The sequence below is a fragment of the Lathyrus oleraceus genome, chromosome 7 (assembly GCF_024323335.1).
Source record: "Lathyrus oleraceus cultivar Zhongwan6 chromosome 7, CAAS_Psat_ZW6_1.0, whole genome shotgun sequence".
NCBI lineage: Eukaryota > Viridiplantae > Streptophyta > Magnoliopsida > Fabales > Fabaceae > Lathyrus > Lathyrus oleraceus.
In genome coordinates, this window is record NC_066585.1 from 236,228,603 (window position 1) to 236,248,069 (window position 19,467).

At 44.7% G+C, this 19,467-nt stretch overlaps 1 long non-coding RNA gene across 4 annotated transcripts; it reads right to left on the bottom strand.

The window, feature by feature from the left end:
- Window positions 1-2,802: 2,802 nt before the first annotated feature.
- On the bottom strand, window positions 2,803-16,608 carry LOC127107034 (uncharacterized). 4 transcript variants are annotated; one of them, XR_007795609.1, is made up of 3 exons: window positions 16,155-16,608; window positions 15,772-15,982; window positions 2,803-2,937 (listed from the first exon to the last, which is right to left on the bottom strand). It is a non-coding gene; the product is annotated as an uncharacterized LOC127107034 (long non-coding RNA). The 4 variants fall into 4 exon arrangements; XR_007795610.1 differs by lacking the exon at window positions 15,772-15,982 and adding an exon at window positions 3,035-3,245 and having other exon boundaries at window positions 16,155-16,607; XR_007795607.1 differs by lacking the exons at window positions 15,772-15,982; window positions 16,155-16,608 and adding exons at window positions 3,035-3,245; window positions 3,418-3,865.
- Window positions 16,609-19,467: the final 2,859 nt, after the last annotated feature.

Here is a 19,467-nt window from a genome sequence, read left to right on the forward strand (position 1 = left end):
ATGCAAATGCTATGCAATGTATCATGATATGTTATGACCTAATATGAAATGATATGTACAATGATAGGTGCAAATTTGAGGTGCTACAGGAAACTTCTTCGATCTGAACATCGGAAAATTGGCCTGAATGCCACAAGTTGCATCGACCTGAACGTCGGAAACTTCTTCGATCTGAACATCGGAAAACTGGCCTGAACGCTACTTCGGTCTGAATACCGGAAACTGGCCTGAATGCCACTTCGGTCTGGATACCGGAAAACTGGCCTGAATGCCACTTCGGTCTGGATACCGGAAAACTGGCCTGAATGCCACTTCGGTCTGGATACCGGAAAACTGGCCTAAATGCCACTTCTGTCTGGATACCGAAAAACTAGCCTGAATGCCACTTCGGTCTAGATACCGGAAAACTGGCCTGAATGCCACAAGTTGCATCGACCTAAACGTCGGAAACTTCTTCGATCTGAACATCGGAAAACTTCATGTCTGTCAGCATTGGCAGAAATAGGGAATGATAATAGAGGCGGCGCATGGGCCAATGACACTTGCTGGAGATAACCAAGGTGGGTCATGAACAATCTTCAGTCTGAGTACTGGAAACAACTTCTAGCTTCTCACTTGGGATACCGAGAACGTTTTATGCTTACATGCGTATGTTTGAATTTTTCAATGGCGTAATGCTCCATGAAAATGGAAATGCTACACGATTTGGGAGAATGCAATGCGATATGATTCTACATGCAGGGATGCGAAATGCTGGGTAGAATGCCAAGCTGAGGCAAGGGGATCTACTGGGGAAATGATCACCATCTTCTGGACCTTGGAAAGGCTGTTGGAGATGCACAGCGCAAAGAATTATGTGGGGAAATGACCCGCCACACGGTGTTCTAGCAATGACGAAATACCAAGATTCTGACTGGGGAGAGAACGACACTGAACACCTGCTGTTGGGGAAAGCGATAGTGGTTCTGACAACCACGATCTGCGAGAGATGACTCAGTAGGGGAAGCAAACACTGATACGGTACCGAGGTTCTGCTTCAAGGAAAGAAACCATGGATCTGGCATTGGGATTATCGATCTGGCCTCGAACTCTAAGGAGCAGCCACTTCTGCTAGGAAGATACAGTCTGGCACTGTCAACTCCGCTGGGGATATATAGTCTGGCACTGTCAACTCTACTGGGGAGTGTATGTCCTGAAACAAACGCTTGGGGAAGTACAGTGGTGAGAACCTGCTGGGGATTGAAGAATCCAACACTCTGATCAGCTCTGCAGGGATAAGACACCAGATTCGTCTGTTGGCGACTTCACTGGGGAAGATATTCACGATCATCTGCAGGGGATTTTAAGGAAATGCCCCGAGGGTATCTGTTCTGAATAGACGATCCAAAGCACTTAAAATTTACAGCAATTTTAAATGTTTATTAAGCATGTACCTGTAAAGCCCTTATGTGTCATGATGCAATGTTTATCAAAAATTCGGACGTCATTTCTGCAAACAAAACAGTAAAATGAAAATGAAACAGAGATATACTGAATAACATGATTTTATTGATTGAATGGCCTCTGAATAGGCATTTACATTAGGAAGCAATCCCTGGAAAGAGGTAATCGCACAAAAGATAAAAACAGAAATTAATCTAATGGCAATGTGAAATGGATTTCTATTGGGTTCCAATTCTGCTATGACTTGCTCGTCTTCAAGATCCTCTGTAGCACCTCAAATTTGCACTCTCCCATTTGTACATTCATTTCATTTTAGGTCATTAACATTGCATTCACATTGCATAGTCCATTGCATTGCATCAGTCAGGACTGGCATCAGGAGAAGTCAACTGTGCAAGAGATCAAGTTTTTCCATGAGACAAAGGCCCTATGGGTGTTCCAATGAGCTTATGTGTACCCAAGGTTCATTTTGATGCAATTTGGCCAAGTGTTGAAAGCTCAAAGTCCACAGTGCATGACCAAGTCATCTGAGGCCCATAAAAGTCAACCTAGGAGGTGGAGAGATGGGTTGAGACGCTTCCTTCATGTCCCAAAGAAGTTCATTTGTCATTACAAATACTTATCTGGAAGATTTTGAAGAAGAAATCAGTTCGTTCTTTTCTCGAATTAATCTTGGAAATTCAAGCTGAGTTGGATGATCCTGGGTGATTACTGGAGAGTTGATTTGGTTGTGGAAATTTAATCATGGTTGCATTGAGCCCATTCTTTTCTTTTTTGAGTCCATAAGTTTGGTCCATTAACCATTTTCCAAATTAATCCATGTTTCTAAACAATTTTTAAATCCACATTAATCCAATTTCATTTTGTTATCCATTCATCAATTTAATAATCCATTTCCTTTTTTTCCATAAACCATACTCATCCATTTAAATTCATATCCACTAACCAATTTTCTCTTAAGCCCATTAATCATTTTTATATCCAATTTAACCATGATCCATTTTAATATCCATTAAAAAACCATTTTTATTCATATCCAATTCCAATCCTTTTCTCCATTAGCCTTTTGGTATCTAACTTCCAAAAACAATAATCCATTCTAACTCAATAAACCAAATTCCAAACGTTTCCATATTGCATACATTCCAAAACCATTATCAAAATTCTACAAGCAAATTCAAATAACCATTCTTACTAATGACGATACCATTGCATATTCATTCTACTTTATCCTAATTTTTCAAATTACACTGAAACAGTACCATGAGAATTAAGTCAGTGCCATCCCAACCATTACATAATGCAATCCTTAATATGTTATCCAAACAGTGGTTTACATGAGCCAAGGAATTGAAAAAAGGAAAGCATAAGCTGCCAGTGCTGCCGAGAGAACCGCAAGCTGCCACAGGATAAGCTGAAAGCTCTTTGTCCGGAATGCCGACCACCTCAATAACAGAGCTTCAGAACTGAGCTAAACGCCGCAATTCCGACAACCTGCTAGCAAACCAACATGCATCAAGCCAAGAGCATAATTAATCCAACAGAAAAATAATGCATGTGACCGAAATGAAATGCAAACAAAGAACCTAACCAAGTCAGCATTGCAATACACACTGGCAAAACCATCCCACCAGCCAACGCATCCTATCTGTGCGGGCCATGAACCTAAGGTCGTAGTCGTGTCGCAGAATGACAGCGATTACCTGCTGGTTGCAGACCTGCTATGCCGTTAGTCTCGATCACTAATCGGGCCTTCAAACACCATCATGATCCTTGAATCAATTGCATGAGCGCCAAGCTGCCTGCGAGCCAACAGTACAGGGTGTCAATAGTTGGCAATGTGCAACAAGGCAAGGGAGATATCAATAATCATTTTGAGTAATCCTCAATGCTAAGAAAATCCTGCAATACAGCATCCAATACAACAAGCCTTGTTACAGGCCAAAAGCAGGAGTCAAGAAGTAATTGGCTTACTATAAAATGTACTCTGGAGCTTGTGGTTGAAGATACCGATACAGCCAACCCCCAATGATGTTGTTCATGTCTTCTCCGGATACGCACCACTTAGCCTTCGTCTTGTCCAGCATGCCATTCGACCTGGATGGCGTCCTGTTGAAGAAAGTTTGAAACTGCTATGTCTGCTTTTGCTGAAAAGCTTACAACTGAGTCACCTTACGAGAATCCTTTGCGAGTAATCAGCAATTGGAACCGAGACTGAATTGCTCCGAGCCCTGCCATCATATGGGAACACGATGCTTGCAGCAAGGCCATCTCAACCCGAATGCAACCGGCAATGAGGCTTCAAAGCCTAACCTTTGTAATCCTTGGCTTGACCGCTGTAGTGCAAAGCGGACGATGTGCAATACCAATTCCATGACAGCATGTGTCCTGCGAAATTCAAATCAACAATCATCCAAATGACAGTCCAATTCAAATCAGTGATTATTCAAGCAACAAACCAGTTCTTGAATATAAGCTAGTTTGGTTCGATACGGATATCCACAGTTATATCAAAGAATGAAGGAAAATGCAATTAGAAAATTGGGACTTGAGGTGAATCTCACGTGACTTAATTCTTAATTCAAGACTTACCTTCATTTAAGTGCCAGCTGGACGAAAGAGATTGAGCTACACAAATCTCCCATTTGCCCCTTAGATCCTGCTATATAAGCTGCAATCATTGCCAATCATTGTTTTCAGAAAATTTTCCCTCTCATTCCAAAATCGTTTTTGCCCTCAATCCTTCAACCTCTAACAAACTTTTCCAGATTTTGCTTCAACCTGTAACAAACCTTCAACCAACTCCTCAATGGAATCACCACTGAGTTCCAGTTCCTTCGCCATCACCTGCATAACGGATTCTCGCATCGATCTTCATCTTCCTGTGTTGGTTCGGATGCTGATGTAAGCCCAGTGATTGGCATTCAGGCTCCACGTTTGCCTCCTTGTGTGTGTTTTGGTTCGGATGCTGATGTAAGTCCTGTGATTGGCATTCAGGCTCCACGTTTGCCTTCGCCTGTGTCTGTTTGTGCGTGTGTTAGCCGAGCTACGAATGCTCTGATTCTCCTTCGTCCAAAGGAGATACGTATGCATAGGATGCGACGTCCTAGCGAGCATGTTTTCCCCCAGTCGAACTACTTTGACTCTGATGTCTATGCTTGATAGACTAAGTAGGCCCAGGATGCGATATCCTGCCGAGTCTGTCTTGTTCGTTTTCCTGTGTCTCTTTCAGCCTGTGTAGATGATTATTTGAGCAGCGTTTTAGCAACCATTTTCCTTCCTATTGTGCGTGGATCCCGTCGAGTACGACGGATGCGTAGGGGTGCTAATACCTTCCCTTCGCATAACCGACTCCCGATCCCATTCTCTTTGGTCGCGAGACCACGCTTTTTCCAGGTTTACTCTGAGCGTTTCCTTTCCCTCTTTTGGGATAAATAACGCACGGTGGCGGCTCTGTTGTCCTTGTTTTCCCGCCGGTTTTTCGCGTAATGCGACAGCTGGCGACTCTGCTGGGGATGGTAGAGAAGTTGACCTGTGCTGGTCCTTCTCCCCTAAGCGAGTCTCTCCTAGCGCTCTCTAGGTTAGGGCTTTGGTTGTTATATGCTGCTTTATTTATTGCATTCATGTCGTTTACTGTTTGCTTTCAATGTGTGCATTAATGTTTGCATTCATTCTTATTCATATGCTGTGCTGGCTGTGTTTTCTCTGATTGGGGGTGGGATTTACTCGAGGTAAAAGGCCCAATACCCAGGCTATGAGTGCAATCTAGGAAACCTAGGAATAGAGTGATTCATGGGAAGCGGGTGGTATGGCGCCACTTAGCGGAACATTGATATCACGTGCAGTTCAGACCCTGGTGGGATATTATCGGTGCATACATCGGGTGTGCACAGGATGATATTCTGCGAAAGGTTATTTATGCTGCGTTTCTCTCGACCTTACCCTGGCCTAGATGACACCCGTGAGTGGGGAGGGGTTGATTATTACAGGTACAGTTGCTGATTGTTGGTGACTTGTTGGTGACTCTTGGTACTGATGGTGACTACGGATTGTGGACATTTATTTCTGGGACGCCGGAGTTCTGTCCGTGGTTTGTCAGCGGGTTCCGTTTATTTCGGATCCCCGGGTTGAATCGAGAGTACATGTTCAGAGGATCCGTTTGTCATCTGTTCAGTGGATGTTCCTGTGATGATAGTGATGTAATCTCCAGTTCCGTTTATTTCGGAACTCCCCAAGTCGGATTTATGGTGACTCAGTTGACTGTGACTGGTTCAGAGAATGGGTCTTCAGATGACTTGGTGGCGCAGTGACCTGCATTCATGCATTTGCATCGGTCTCATTTCACATTCATCTGCATTCAACTCATGTCTGTCCGTACTCAGGGTCCATTATTTTTAATTGAAACTCAGGTTGAGAGACATCCAGATGTCATTGTTGATAAAATTTTATCTGTCTCGATGAAACCGGAATCAAAGGACAGAATATTCCTAGTACGGACAGACATTGCATGTGTGAGTCATACTAACCCATTTGCTGTTTTGTAGGTTTCAGTACTCAACCGGTGCGCATAGCTTGTCTGTTCAGATAACCTGCTAAGGGTCTACCAAATCCAAGCTGATGGATCTTCCCAACGCCGACATCCTTGAGCTGAAAGAGATGGTGAGGGACTTGTTCAGTGTGGTACAAGGGCTTGCCTTGGGGCAGAAAGCCATGGCCGAGAGATTGGAAAGGATTGAGAAGTGGCTGATAGTGGAGAAAGTTCAGGGGAAATCTCTGTCATCCGAAGTGAACAAACCCACTGGTACTACAGCAAAGAAACTCTCTGGCAGTGGTCCTTTCAAGAAGGAGTTTGAACCAGTTGGTGTGCCAGCGAAGAGGGAACGCCGTCAGAATCGCTATCATCCTTATGCTGCCACTGTAACCATTCCTGTTGGTAATCCACCTGCTCAACGGCAACAACCACCACCTCAACCAAAGGCACCAAGAGCTAAAAGCCAGGTGAAGAAGAAGAAAGAGGATCATCAGTTTGAGGAGCCACCGGTGACTTATGCCCTCCTGTTCCAGAGGTTGATGGATCTTGGTTTAATCCGGCCAAGGATATTGATTCCCATAGAACGGCAGAACAGGCCTCCAAACTATGATGAGAATGCTAGTTGTGTGTTTCATTCTGAGATGCCCGGACATAGCATTGAGGGCTGTAGAGCTTTTAAGCATGCCGTCCAGGACATGGTGGACTCCAAGACCATTAACTTGGCCCGGATCATGAAGGGGGATGTCAACCCCGTACCCAGGCAGGGTCCTGTAAAAGTGAAGATGGTGAAGAAAGCCAGAAAGGGGATGGAGGTGACTGAGAAGGATCAGCTAAAAGTCCCAATGGATGTGGTCCCAAAACTTCTGATGCAGGATAGCGCCGTCCCTGCTATTGATAATACTTGTGCAACCGTCACCACAGAGGGATGTATGCTGACAGGAGATACGACCCAAAGGATGAAGGAAGTAGAACTGGACAATGAAAAAGAAACACCCAGCCAAGTAATCGAAACCGTCAAGGCGGAGAGTGCTCTTGTTGCTGGGAAAGAGAAGAAGCTGTCCATTTCTTCTTACAAGCAAGCTCTAGAGGTGGTGAAGAACCAAGAGGCCCAAGGCTGGGGAAGAATCATCGACATTGTGGCGAAGGCAGACATGTTCGGGATTGGTTATCCGGATCAAGAGTCGTCTAGACCGAACAGAGGACGTCGCTCACCGTATATCTTCGTCAGTGCGGGAATGTTGGATCCTGGTCATGCCCGTTCAGTGGATGAAGACGTTGACAGCAACCGCGAGCTTGAGGCGTGGATAAAGTCGTGCGTACCAGACAACTGGAAGGCTTCCAACAGCATCACTGTCACTCATCCAGAAGTGTAGTATTTCTGTTTTTCAATTCTTGTTTGCATGAAAGCCATACGTTTTGCCCGAAACATATTGGTCCATTGTAAGGGCCACCTTATGTGTTTCATTTTGCAACATTTTGCATCAATGATAAATGGATGTTTTTGTAGTTAAAAGCGGTATTCCCTGTTTTTCATTTATTTTTGCAGTTTCAAAAACAAATAAAAATGGCAATGTTTTTCTTTTGTTTTTCCTTTTGAGATTGGTCTCACCTCACCGGTGATTATTCTCCGGATCTCATCGATAACAATTCGGTTACACCTCTGTATGACTTCGACACTCCGATCTATCATGCCGAAGAAGAAGGCGAAGAAGATTGTGATCGGCTGGAAATAGCCAGGTTGTTGAAACAAGAGGAGAAGGTGATTCAACCACACGAGGAGCGAGTCAAGATGGTAATCCCAAGTACCGCCGAGGTCAGAAGGGAAATGAAAGTCGAGGCCGCTTCAGAGGCAAGTCAAGAACAGAATGGTAGCCCTATTGAAAGAGCAGGTTGATATCTTCACCTGGTTGCATCAAGGTACACCAGGGTGGAATACCCATGTCGTGGGGCACGAGCTACCATCGAGAGAAGACTATCCTCTAGTGAAGAAGGAGGTCGGTGCCACGGATCAAAGGGCTACGGTGACTTTGTTCCAGGATATGACTCACCGTGAAAGCGAATGCCATGTTGATGACATGATGACAAAGTCCCAAGCAGAAGAGGGGCATCCGGTGGATCTGGGGCAAATTGTTTGACCAGATCGAAACTACTCAGACTGAGGTTGAGTCTAAATCAGTGCACTTATGGAGTGCTGTCCGGTGAGCTGCCGAGGCTTGTTGGGGGCAAATCAGAGGAATCGAGGACGATCCTGTGAACAAAAAAAAAAGAAGGAAAAAAAACAAGAAAAAAGAACAGTGCAATAGACGCCTGAACCAAAAACAAATAAAAGAGAAAGAAATCAATGGTCAGGTGGAATGATGACTGCCAAGGGGCATGGAAAAATGAAAAAAGAATAAGTTGCAGGAACCTCCGATTCTAATGCCTCCCGTGGAAGGAATAAATGTTGATTTGGTACTTGACAGCCCTCAAGGGGTCTAGGAGGTGTGTGGTGGGTCAGCATGACTAGTCTTGTCGAAAAGAGCATGCAATTTACCTAAGCAAAAAGTTTATCGACTGTGAAACAATACACTCACTGCTCGAGAAAACTTGATGTACTTTGGCATAGGCTGTTCGCCGACTGAGACAGTATGCTGGTTCATACCACCTTGTGGATGTCCAAAATGGATCTGATCAAGTATGTGCTTGAGGAGATAGCATTGAACAGACGGGTTGCGAGAGGGCAAATGATGTCGACTAAATACGATATTCGGTATACCTCCCAGAAAGCAATCAAGAGGAGGTATTGTATGGTTATCTCGCCTAGCAACCCATTGATGATTCTCAACCAAGGAAATTTAAAGTCCCTGATGAGGACATCTCGAGGTACTCAAATCGAAAGATTGAGAGTGACCGATCCCGGAGGAGGGGCCTGACCCTGAATCCGAACGGATTCTGATGTCTGATGGGGAAAGTTTAAAGTGAATGAGCTGGTGCTTCCCCGACAACATTTGAATGCACCAACGATGGTGGCTGAGTACGAAGTTGGTCCTGAGTGTTGTACTTCGGTACGTGCATCTACTGGGGCAGCGCCTTCCTCATTCAATATGGGATGGAAGTGATATTGCCTGCTGGAGACCAGATCTCATTGTGGAGAGTCCGGATGGATGAGAAGTTTGAAAAAGGGCGAGTGGATGAGGACTCGGTATAGCGTGTTGAGCCTGATTGAGAAAAGAGGCTGACAGTTACTTGTCATGGGGCAGTTGTACCCAGTAAATGAAGTGTTGTTAACCGAGAAGTGCGACCTCGTGGGTATCATGAGAGATATGGTGTTGAAAAGGATCCTTCCTCCTCAACGATCGTGGGGCAAGCGGACACACAGTTATGAATGTCCATTCGTGGTCAAAAGGGTCTTCTCTGACAGAGCCTTATGGTTGACGACCACGGATGATGAGGATTTTCCATCCCCTGCGGATGCGGACGCAGTTAAAAGATACTTCGTGAAAAATTGACCCGCTGGACAAAAAAGAAAGAGTCCAGGCAAAAAAGGGGCATCCCGGCGAACCAAGAAAAAAAAAACAGAAAAGGTTCGGGCAAAAGTTAGGGATAATGAAAAAACTGTACACCCGGCAAGTCGAAAACCCCACAAGGGCGGCTTGGGCAAAAATGGGTATCCCGGTGGACTGAAACCCGAAAAGGCGGTCCAGCCAAAAGAGGGATTGAGACGAACAACTACGTCCAGCATGATCGTTTGTGCTTTGGTTAAGACATCTCAGCTAATCTCCGACAGAGACCGATTGGAAGCGTCCTGCTCAGAAGGCCGAAAGTGCGGAAAGTCTTGAGGACATATGAGGTGTAACCGAGTTGGAACCCGATGAAATCACGGTTTCACATTGCCATTAGGATAGAGTTTTTCCTTTTGTGCACAATCACCTCTTTCCAGGGATTGCTTCCTGTGTGTTGCTCGGTTTTGAGCTATCTTTTTTCAGTCAATAAAATGCGTATTCAGTCAAATAGTTTTGTTTTTGTTTTCATTACCGCTTTGATTACGAAAACATCTGTTTATTTTGATAAAGAATATTTGCATTTTGAAACATAGAGGTCCCTTCCGATGCATGCTTATGAGATTGAAATCTGGAAATCTTATTCGGAAGTTTGAGTGACCAAGATGTTGAAGTGTTGGCACGCCTGGGGCACGCTTTTATCTAACAATCTCTTGTGCAGGTGCTGTTAGATATCTTCATTCGCTGGCAAGTAGTGATATGGAGCCTTTTGACAAAAGATCCCCACAGAGTCCAACCAGGGGCAAGGGATAGACGAACGGTGAAAGGACGACGAAAGAAGGACGACGATCCTGGAAAGTTAACCAAGAGGACTCTTCAAAGTCTAAGGACTGGAAAGTTTGTATGAATCCCAGGAATTTGATCTTCGTGGGATGAATCAGAAAAGTCCAGGCAAGTCTGGGAGTTCTCAAAAGTGGAAAGCTGACACTGTGGGTGGACGATGGATGACGTTGTTCGACGACTTGACAGGCGTTCCGTACCCAATAGGCTGTATCCCCAGTGGGTGTGAGAGTGTTAGTTCCCTAACAAATTTGAGATCAGTGCCTCCTCAGCAAGCATGAAGGTTACCGTGTCCCTATCGGAGTTGTGGTTGTTTTCCAAGTCTGAAGCTGTCTTCCCAGCAGAGTTTGTGTTGATGGTTTTCCCTCAGCGAGGTCCCCCAAGCGGATCGGGTTCGGAGAAAATCATCCCCAGTAGAGATAAGCGTGGGTTGCCTCCCCTAGCAGGGTAATCTCCAAGCAGTATGGGTTCGATGGAGTTCACCCCCAGCAAAGGTTTGTCTTTCCCCAGCAGGGCGGAAATTGACGTGGTAATGAGATCCTCAGCACAGTTCCTGGAGTTCCCCGGTGTTGTCTCCGAAGGGGACGTGTTTTTATGCATTCATCATTTAGACAAGCATAGCATATTGCATCATTAGCGCATAGCCTTTCCATGTTCATGGGGCATTGTGTAAAACAAAAAAAAACTCATGCATCAACATTGCAAACATGTCCATTAGCCCTAGGCAGTGGTGACCAGCCGAGATTGGGTTGTTGGAAAGAGTTTAGCATCGCTTGGATCGACTTCAGAATTGGGTTCCCCAGCAGGGTTGAGAGAAGTGACCCCGCAAGTGAGTGGGTATCCCCAGCATTGTTACTCCCCAATTGGTAGCATCTTGCCAGCTTGGATCTTTTTCCTTAGCAGATGTGGGGGTGTCTGATCTCTCCATGTAGATTTGACCCTTTAAGCAGAAAATGTCTGTCATTTCCTTCTGCACTCCCCACGAGTTGTGTCCTCGTGGATGACGGTTGGTTCCGTTCCCTCCCACACATAATGGGACGGGTTTTCCCTAGTGAGTTCTTTCCTCATTAGGATGTCTTGGGTCAGTTTGCCTTTTTGGATCGATCCTGAATTGGCTTCCTTGTGGCTGTCTCCTGTTTTTCCCTGGGGCATAAATGAATAGTTGCTCACTAACCGGCACTCATTCATCTTACCCTCAGCGGAATTTGTGGGCCTCTACCTGCAACCCGGTAGTTGTAAGTCCTATCTTTGTGGTTTTCTACCTACAATCCGGTAGTTGTAAAATCCCACTTTCATCCCCTAGCAGAGGTAACCTTTGTGGTTCATGCTGTTTGTTGGCCTCTACCTGTAACCCGGTAGTTGTAAGTCCTATCTTTGTGGTTTTCTACCTACAATCCGGTAGTTGTAAAATCCCACTTTCCTCCCCTAGCAGAGGTAACCTTTGTGGTTCATTCTGTCGGTTGGCTTCTACCTACAACCCGGTAGTTGTAAGTCCTATCTTTGTGGTTTTCTACCTACTAGCTGGTAGTTGTAAAATCCCACGTTCTCTCCTTGTTGTGGAGTTAACCCTCTGTGCTCATCCTATTGATGACTGGTTGCTTTTCCGTGGTTTTCTGCCTACTAACCGGTAGATGTAATCCCCTCTTTGCAGTTATCAGTATCCAGTTTGCGGTATTGATATTCTTGTCCCATCTGGATACTCGCCTTGATCAAGCAGTATTGTCCCCAGTGGGTCTCCCCCTTTCTTTTGGGTATTTGCTCCGAGTTAGCAACTTTATCCTCTTTTGATTGGTCATCTTTGCGTACCTAGTCCTGGTACCCCGATGCCTTTCTTTTCGGTCGATTCATCCATCTAACAACCTGCAACCCGGTTATGGATAATCTTCCATGCGAGTGTGTTATCTACGTTTTGACGACTATAGATAATATGTCTCATGCGCTCTCTGGTCAGTCGTTTGATTGTTTTCTCCAGCAGAGTAAGATTCGTATTCCTCGTGGAAACGGATGTCCATCCTCTAACAAGTTTGCTTTCGCTCTCTTCAGGATGATGTCGGTCGCTTATCCATTTAACAACCTGCAACCCGGTTATGGATAATCTTCCATGCGAGTCTATTATCTACGTTTTGACGGCTATAGATAATATGTCTCATGCGCTCTTGGGTCGAAGTCGTCCTCCCCAGTCGAGTAAGATTCGTATTCCCTATGGAATCGAATGTCCATCCTTTAACAGGACCGCTTTTCTAGCCCTCTTCAGGATGTTGAGTGTTTTGGGAACGCCAAGCCAATTCACGCTTTGGTCGGTCACCCGTTCCATACCTACAATCCGGTATCCTTGGTGTTCCTCCCTGTTTGCTCGCTGTAGTGACTTTGTTCCCCAGTGAGATCCCCTGCAAGTGTTTAGCCTTGCCTTGACATATGTAGATGTCGTCCTGTCAACACCCGCGTGTGTTGTTTCTTTGGTGACGGTAAACATCATCTTTCGATGTTCGTAACGTCGTCCCTTCCCTAGTGAAGTTACTCCTCTCCGTTGGTGTCGATAAACGTCGAGTTTTTCCCAATTATCCGCTGATAATTTGGTTGTGTTCTCACTCTTCCCTAGTGAAGTTTACTCCTCTCCGTTGGTGTCGATAAACGTCGAGTTTTTCCCAATTATCCGCTGATAATTTGGTTGTGTTCTCACTCTTCCCTAATGAAGTTTACTCCTCTCCGTTGGTGTCGATAAACGTCGAGTTTTTCCTATGCGTCCGTTGGCGTATAGTTGATATCTTTCCCCACAGGGTCGTCCCCAGAAGATTTCTCCTCTCCGTTGGTGTCGATAAACGTCGAGTTTTTCCTATGCGTCCGATGACGTCTATTTGCTTATTCCCTACAGATCATTTGGTAATACCATATGATTCCCCTCAGAGTTTTCTCCTCTCCGTTGGTGTCGATAAACGTCGAGTTTTTCCTATTCGTCCTATGACGTCTAGTTGTACCCTTCCCCAAGTGGATTTACCTCCCCATTGGTTTCGATAAACGTTGTGTTTTTCTCATTCGTCCATGAACGTCTGATTGTATACCTCATTCCCAGTCATTCATTAATGTCTGGTTGATTCCCAACCAGAATTCCCAGTAGACGTCCTATTCGGTTTCCGGTTGTGGTGCCTTTCCCTCGTGAAGTGGCCTTCTCCTTCTCCCTTTCGTCCGATGACGTCTGGTCGAGTCTCCCTTTCGTCCTATGACGTCTGGCTGAGTTTTCTCCTTCTCCGTTGGTGTCGATAAACGTTGAGTCTCCCTTTCGTCCTATGACGTCTGGCTGAGTTTTCTCCTTCTCCGTTGGTGTCGATAAACGTTGAGTCTCCCTTTCGTCCTATGATGTCTGGTTGAGTTTTCTCCTTCTCCGTTGGTGTCGATAAACGTTGAGTCTCCCTTTCGTCCTATGATGTCTGGTTGAGTTTTCTCCTTCTCCGTTGGTGTCGATAAACGTTGAGTCTCCCTTTCGTCCTATGTCGTCTGGTTGAGTTTCCTCCTTCTCCGTTGGTGTCGATAAACGTCGAGCTTCTCCCTTTCGTCCTATGACGTCTGGTCGAGTCTTCCCATGCATCCTATGATGTCTGGTTACCTCTCCGTTGGTCTTGGTAAACGTTGAGTTTTTCCCCATTACGTCCGCTGACGTATGGTTGTATCTCTCTTTCCATTCATTCATTAATGATTGGTTACCTCTCCGTTGGTCTTGGTAAACGTTGAGTTTTTCCCCATTCCGTCCGCTGACGTATGGTTGTATCTCTCTTCCCATTCATTCATTAATGATTGGTTACCTCTCCGTTGGTTTTGGTAAACGCTGAGTTTTTCCCATTGCGTCCGCTGACGTATGGTTGTATCCTTTCCTGGTTATCCCCGGTAGAGTTGATTTACCTCTCCGTTGGTCTTGGTAAACGTTGAGTTTTTCCTAGTTGTCCGTTGGCATCTAGTTGAGATGATTTCTGTTCCCATTCATCGTGTGTCGATGTCTGGATGTGGTTGTACCCTGAAAACAGAAAAAGAAGAAAAAAGACAAATCCCAGCAGTGTGCAAATTCTACGGTTCTTGGTATTCAATCCCTGTTTACCCTGAAAGTCTGACAGTCGTTGCTCTCATCCATTCGGGTTCCCAGTTGATTGAATAGGGGCAGCTGTAGCACCTCAAATTTGCACTCTCCCATTTGTACATTCATTTCATTTTAGGTCATTAACATTGCATTCACATTGCATAGTCCATTGCATTGCATCAGTCAGGACTGGCATCAGGAGAAGTCAACTGTGCAAGAGATCAAGTTTTTCCATGAGACAAAGGCCCTATGGGTGTTCCAATGAGCTTATGTGTACCCAAGGTTCATTTTGATGCAATTTGGCCAAGTGTTGAAAGCTCAAAGTCCACAGTGCATGACCAAGTCATCTGAGGCCCATAAAAGTCAACCTAGGAGGTGGAGAGATGGGTTGAGACGCTTCCTTCATGTCCCAAAGAAGTTCATTTGTCATTACAAATACTTATCTGGAAGATTTTGAAGAAGAAATCAGTTCGTTCTTTTCTCGAATTAATCTTGGAAATTCAAGCTGAGTTGGATGATCCTGGGTGATTACTGGAGAGTTGATTTGGTTGTGGAAATTTAATCATGGTTGCATTGAGCCCATTCTTTTCTTTTTTGAGTCCATAAGTTTGGTCCATTAACCATTTTCCAAATTAATCCATGTTTCTAAACAATTTTTAAATCCACATTAATCCAATTTCATTTTGTTATCCATTCATCAATTTAATAATCCATTTCCTTTTTTTTCCATAAACCATACTCATCCATTTAAATTCATATCCACTAACCAATTTTCTCTTAAGCCCATTAATCATTTTTATATCCAATTTAACCATGATCCATTTTAATATCCATTAAAAAACCATTTTTATTCATATCCAATTCCAATCCTTTTCTCCATTAGCCTTTTGGTATCTAACTTCCAAAAACAATAATCCATTCTAACTCAATAAACCAAATTCCAAACGTTTCCATATTGCATACATTCCAAAACCATTATCAAAATTCTACAAGCAAATTCAAATAACCATTCTTACTAATGACGATACCATTGCATATTCATTCTACTTTATCCTAATTTTTCAAATTACACTGAAACAGTACCATGAGAATTAAGTCAGTGCCATCCCAACCATTACATAATGCAATCCTTAATATGTTATCCAAACAGTGGTTTACATGAGCCAAGGAATTGAAAAAAGGAAAGCATAAGCTGCCAGTGCTGCCGAGAGAACCGCAAGCTGCCACAGGATAAGCTGAAAGCTCTTTGTCCGGAATGCCGACCACCTCAATAACAGAGCTTCAGAACTGAGCTAAACGCCGCAATTCCGACAACCTGCTAGCAAACCAACATGCATCAAGCCAAGAGCATAATTAATCCAACAGAAAAATAATGCATGTGACCGAAATGAAATGCAAACAAAGAACCTAACCAAGTCAGCATTGCAATACACACTGGCAAAACCATCCCACCAGCCAACGCATCCTATCTGTGCGGGCCATGAACCTAAGGTCGTAGTCGTGTCGCAGAATGACAGCGATTACCTGCTGGTTGCAGACCTGCTATGCCGTTAGTCTCGATCACTAATCGGGCCTTCAAACACCATCATGATCCTTGAATCAATTGCATGAGCGCCAAGCTGCCTGCGAGCCAACAGTACAGGGTGTCAATAGTTGGCAATGTGCAACAAGGCAAGGGAGATATCAATAATCATTTTGAGTAATCCTCAATGCTAAGAAAATCCTGCAATACAGCATCCAATACAACAAGCCTTGTTACAGGCCAAAAGCAGGAGTCAAGAAGTAATTGGCTTACTATAAAATGTACTCTGGAGCTTGTGGTTGAAGATACCGATACAGCCAACCCCCAATGATGTTGTTCATGTCTTCTCCGGATACGCACCACTTAGCCTTCGTCTTGTCCAGCATGCCATTCGACCTGGATGGCGTCCTGTTGAAGAAAGTTTGAAACTGCTATGTCTGCTTTTGCTGAAAAGCTTACAACTGAGTCACCTTACGAGAATCCTTTGCGAGTAATCAGCAATTGGAACCGAGACTGAATTGCTCCGAGCCCTGCCATCATATGGGAACACGATGCTTGCAGCAAGGCCATCTCAACCCGAATGCAACCGGCAATGAGGCTTCAAAGCCTAACCTTTGTAATCCTTGGCTTGACCGCTGTAGTGCAAAGCGGACGATGTGCAATACCAATTCCATGACAGCATGTGTCCTGCGAAATTCAAATCAACAATCATCCAAATGACAGTCCAATTCAAATCAGTGATTATTCAAGCAACAAACCAGTTCTTGAATATAAGCTAGTTTGGTTCGATACGGATATCCACAGTTATATCAAAGAATGAAGGAAAATGCAATTAGAAAATTGGGACTTGAGGTGAATCTCACGTGACTTAATTCTTAATTCAAGACTTACCTTCATTTAAGTGCCAGCTGGACGAAAGAGATTGAGCTACACAAATCTCCCATTTGCCCCTTAGATCCTGCTATATAAGCTGCAATCATTGCCAATCATTGTTTTCAGAAAATTTTCCCTCTCATTCCAAAATCGTTTTTGCCCTCAATCCTTCAACCTCTAACAAACTTTTCCAGATTTTGCTTCAACCTGTAACAAACCTTCAACCAACTCCTCAATGGAATCACCACTGAGTTCCAGTTCCTTCGCCATCACCTGCATAACGGATTCTCGCATCGATCTTCATCTTCCTGTGTTGGTTCGGATGCTGATGTAAGCCCAGTGATTGGCATTCAGGCTCCACGTTTGCCTCCTTGTGTGTGTTTTGGTTCGGATGCTGATGTAAGTCCTGTGATTGGCATTCAGGCTCCACGTTTGCCTTCGCCTGTGTCTGTTTGTGCGTGTGTTAGCCGAGCTACGAATGCTCTGATTCTCCTTCGTCCAAAGGAGATACGTATGCATAGGATGCGACGTCCTAGCGAGCATGTTTTCCCCCAGTCGAACTACTTTGACTCTGATGTCTATGCTTGATAGACTAAGTAGGCCCAGGATGCGATATCCTGCCGAGTCTGTCTTGTTCGTTTTCCTGTGTCTCTTTCAGCCTGTGTAGATGATTATTTGAGCAGCGTTTTAGCAACCATTTTCCTTCCTATTGTGCGTGGATCCCGTCGAGTACGACGGATGCGTAGGGGTGCTAATACCTTCCCTTCGCATAACCGACTCCCGATCCCATTCTCTTTGGTCGCGAGACCACGCTTTTTCCAGGTTTACTCTGAGCGTTTCCTTTCCCTCTTTTGGGATAAATAACGCACGGTGGCGGCTCTGTTGTCCTTGTTTTCCCGCCGGTTTTTCGCGTAATGCGACATCCTCCAGATGATCAACCTTCTGAAAAGGTGATTGGACTGTTTCCTACCTTTCGAAAATTTCCAGTCATCGACATGAGATGAGATTCAGAACTAACTCAGAACACAGTCATTCGCTTAATCCCTAACTTTTGCCTGGATCGCCCTTTTCGGGTTTTCAATCCACCGGGATACCCATTTTTGCCTAAGTTGCCTTTTCAGGTTTTCAACTTACCGGGTGTACGATCTTTTCATTTTTAATCCCTAATTTTTTCCCGAACCTTTTCATTTTCTTGGTTCGTCGGGATGCCCATTTTTGCCTGGACTATTCTTTTTACTGTCCAGCGGGTCTATTTTATGCGAAGTATTTTTTAACTGCGTCTGAGTTCACAGGGGAAGTGAAGTTTTCACCATCCATAGTTGCAAGCATTAAGGCCCCACCATCAAAAACCTTGGTGACAATATACGGTCCATCATAGTTAGGAGTCCACTTGCCCCTGTGATTTGTCTGAGGAGGAAGGATCCTTTTCAACACTAAATCTCCGACTTGGAAACAACGAGGACGCACTTTCTGATCAAAGGCTCTCTTTATCCGACTCTGATACAACTGCCCATGACAAATGGCTTCCATTCGCTTCTCTTCGATAAGACTCAATTCATTGAACCTTGTCCGAATCCATTCGGCTTCGTCTAACTTGACATCCAACAGGACTCTTAGAGAAGGAATCTCCACTTCAACAGGTAGGACTGCTTCCATACCATACACCAGGGAGTAAGGGGTTGCCCCAATCGACGTACGTACTGAAGTACGGTACCCGTGCAAGGCGAAGGGTAGCATCTCATGCCAATCTCTGTACGTGACGACCATCTTCTGCACAATCTTCTTTATGTTCTTATTTGCCGCCTCAACAGCGCCGTTCATCTTAGGGCGGTAAGGGGAAGAATTGTGATGCTGAATATTGAAGTTCTGACACAACTCCTTCATCATTTTGTTGTTGAGATTAGAACCATTATCAGTAATGATTCTTTCGGGAATCCCATAGCGACAAATGATTTCTTTCTTGATGAAACGGGCAACCACGTGTCTGGTGACATTCGCGAACGACGCTGCTTCGACCCACTTGGTGAAATAGTCGATGGCAACAAGGATGAAGCGATGCCCATTGGAAGCAGTCGGCTCAATCTTTCCAATCATGTCAATGCCCCACATAGCAAACGGCCACGGCGAAGTCATCACATTCAGAGGATTTGGCGGCACATGCACCTTATCAGCATAAATCTGGCATTTATGACACTTCCGAGCATATTTGAAGAAATCTGACTCCATGGTCATCCAATAATAACCCGCTCTCAACAATTTCTTGGCCATTGCATGTCCGCCGGCATGAGTACCGAAGGAACCTTCATGAACTTCCTGCATTAACATGTCCGCCTCGTGTCTGTCCACGCATCTGAGCAAAACCATGTCGAAGTTCCTCTTATACAGCACATCGTCTTTGTTCAAGAAGAAACTGTCTGCCAATCTTCTCAAAGTCTTTCTGTCATTGTTGGATGCCCCTGCAGGGTACTCTTGATTCTTCAGAAAGTACTTGATATCGTGATACCAGGGCTTGTCATCGACTACCAGTTCAGCAGCAAACACATATGCGGCCCTGTCAAGGCGCATCACATCGATCCTGGGAGCATGGTTCCAACGAGTTACCTTGATCATGGAGGATAGAGTAGCAAGTGCGTCTGCCATCTGGTTCTCATCACGAGGTATATGATACAGTTTCAATGTTGTGAAGAAAGTCAACAGTCTTCTCGTGTAGTCT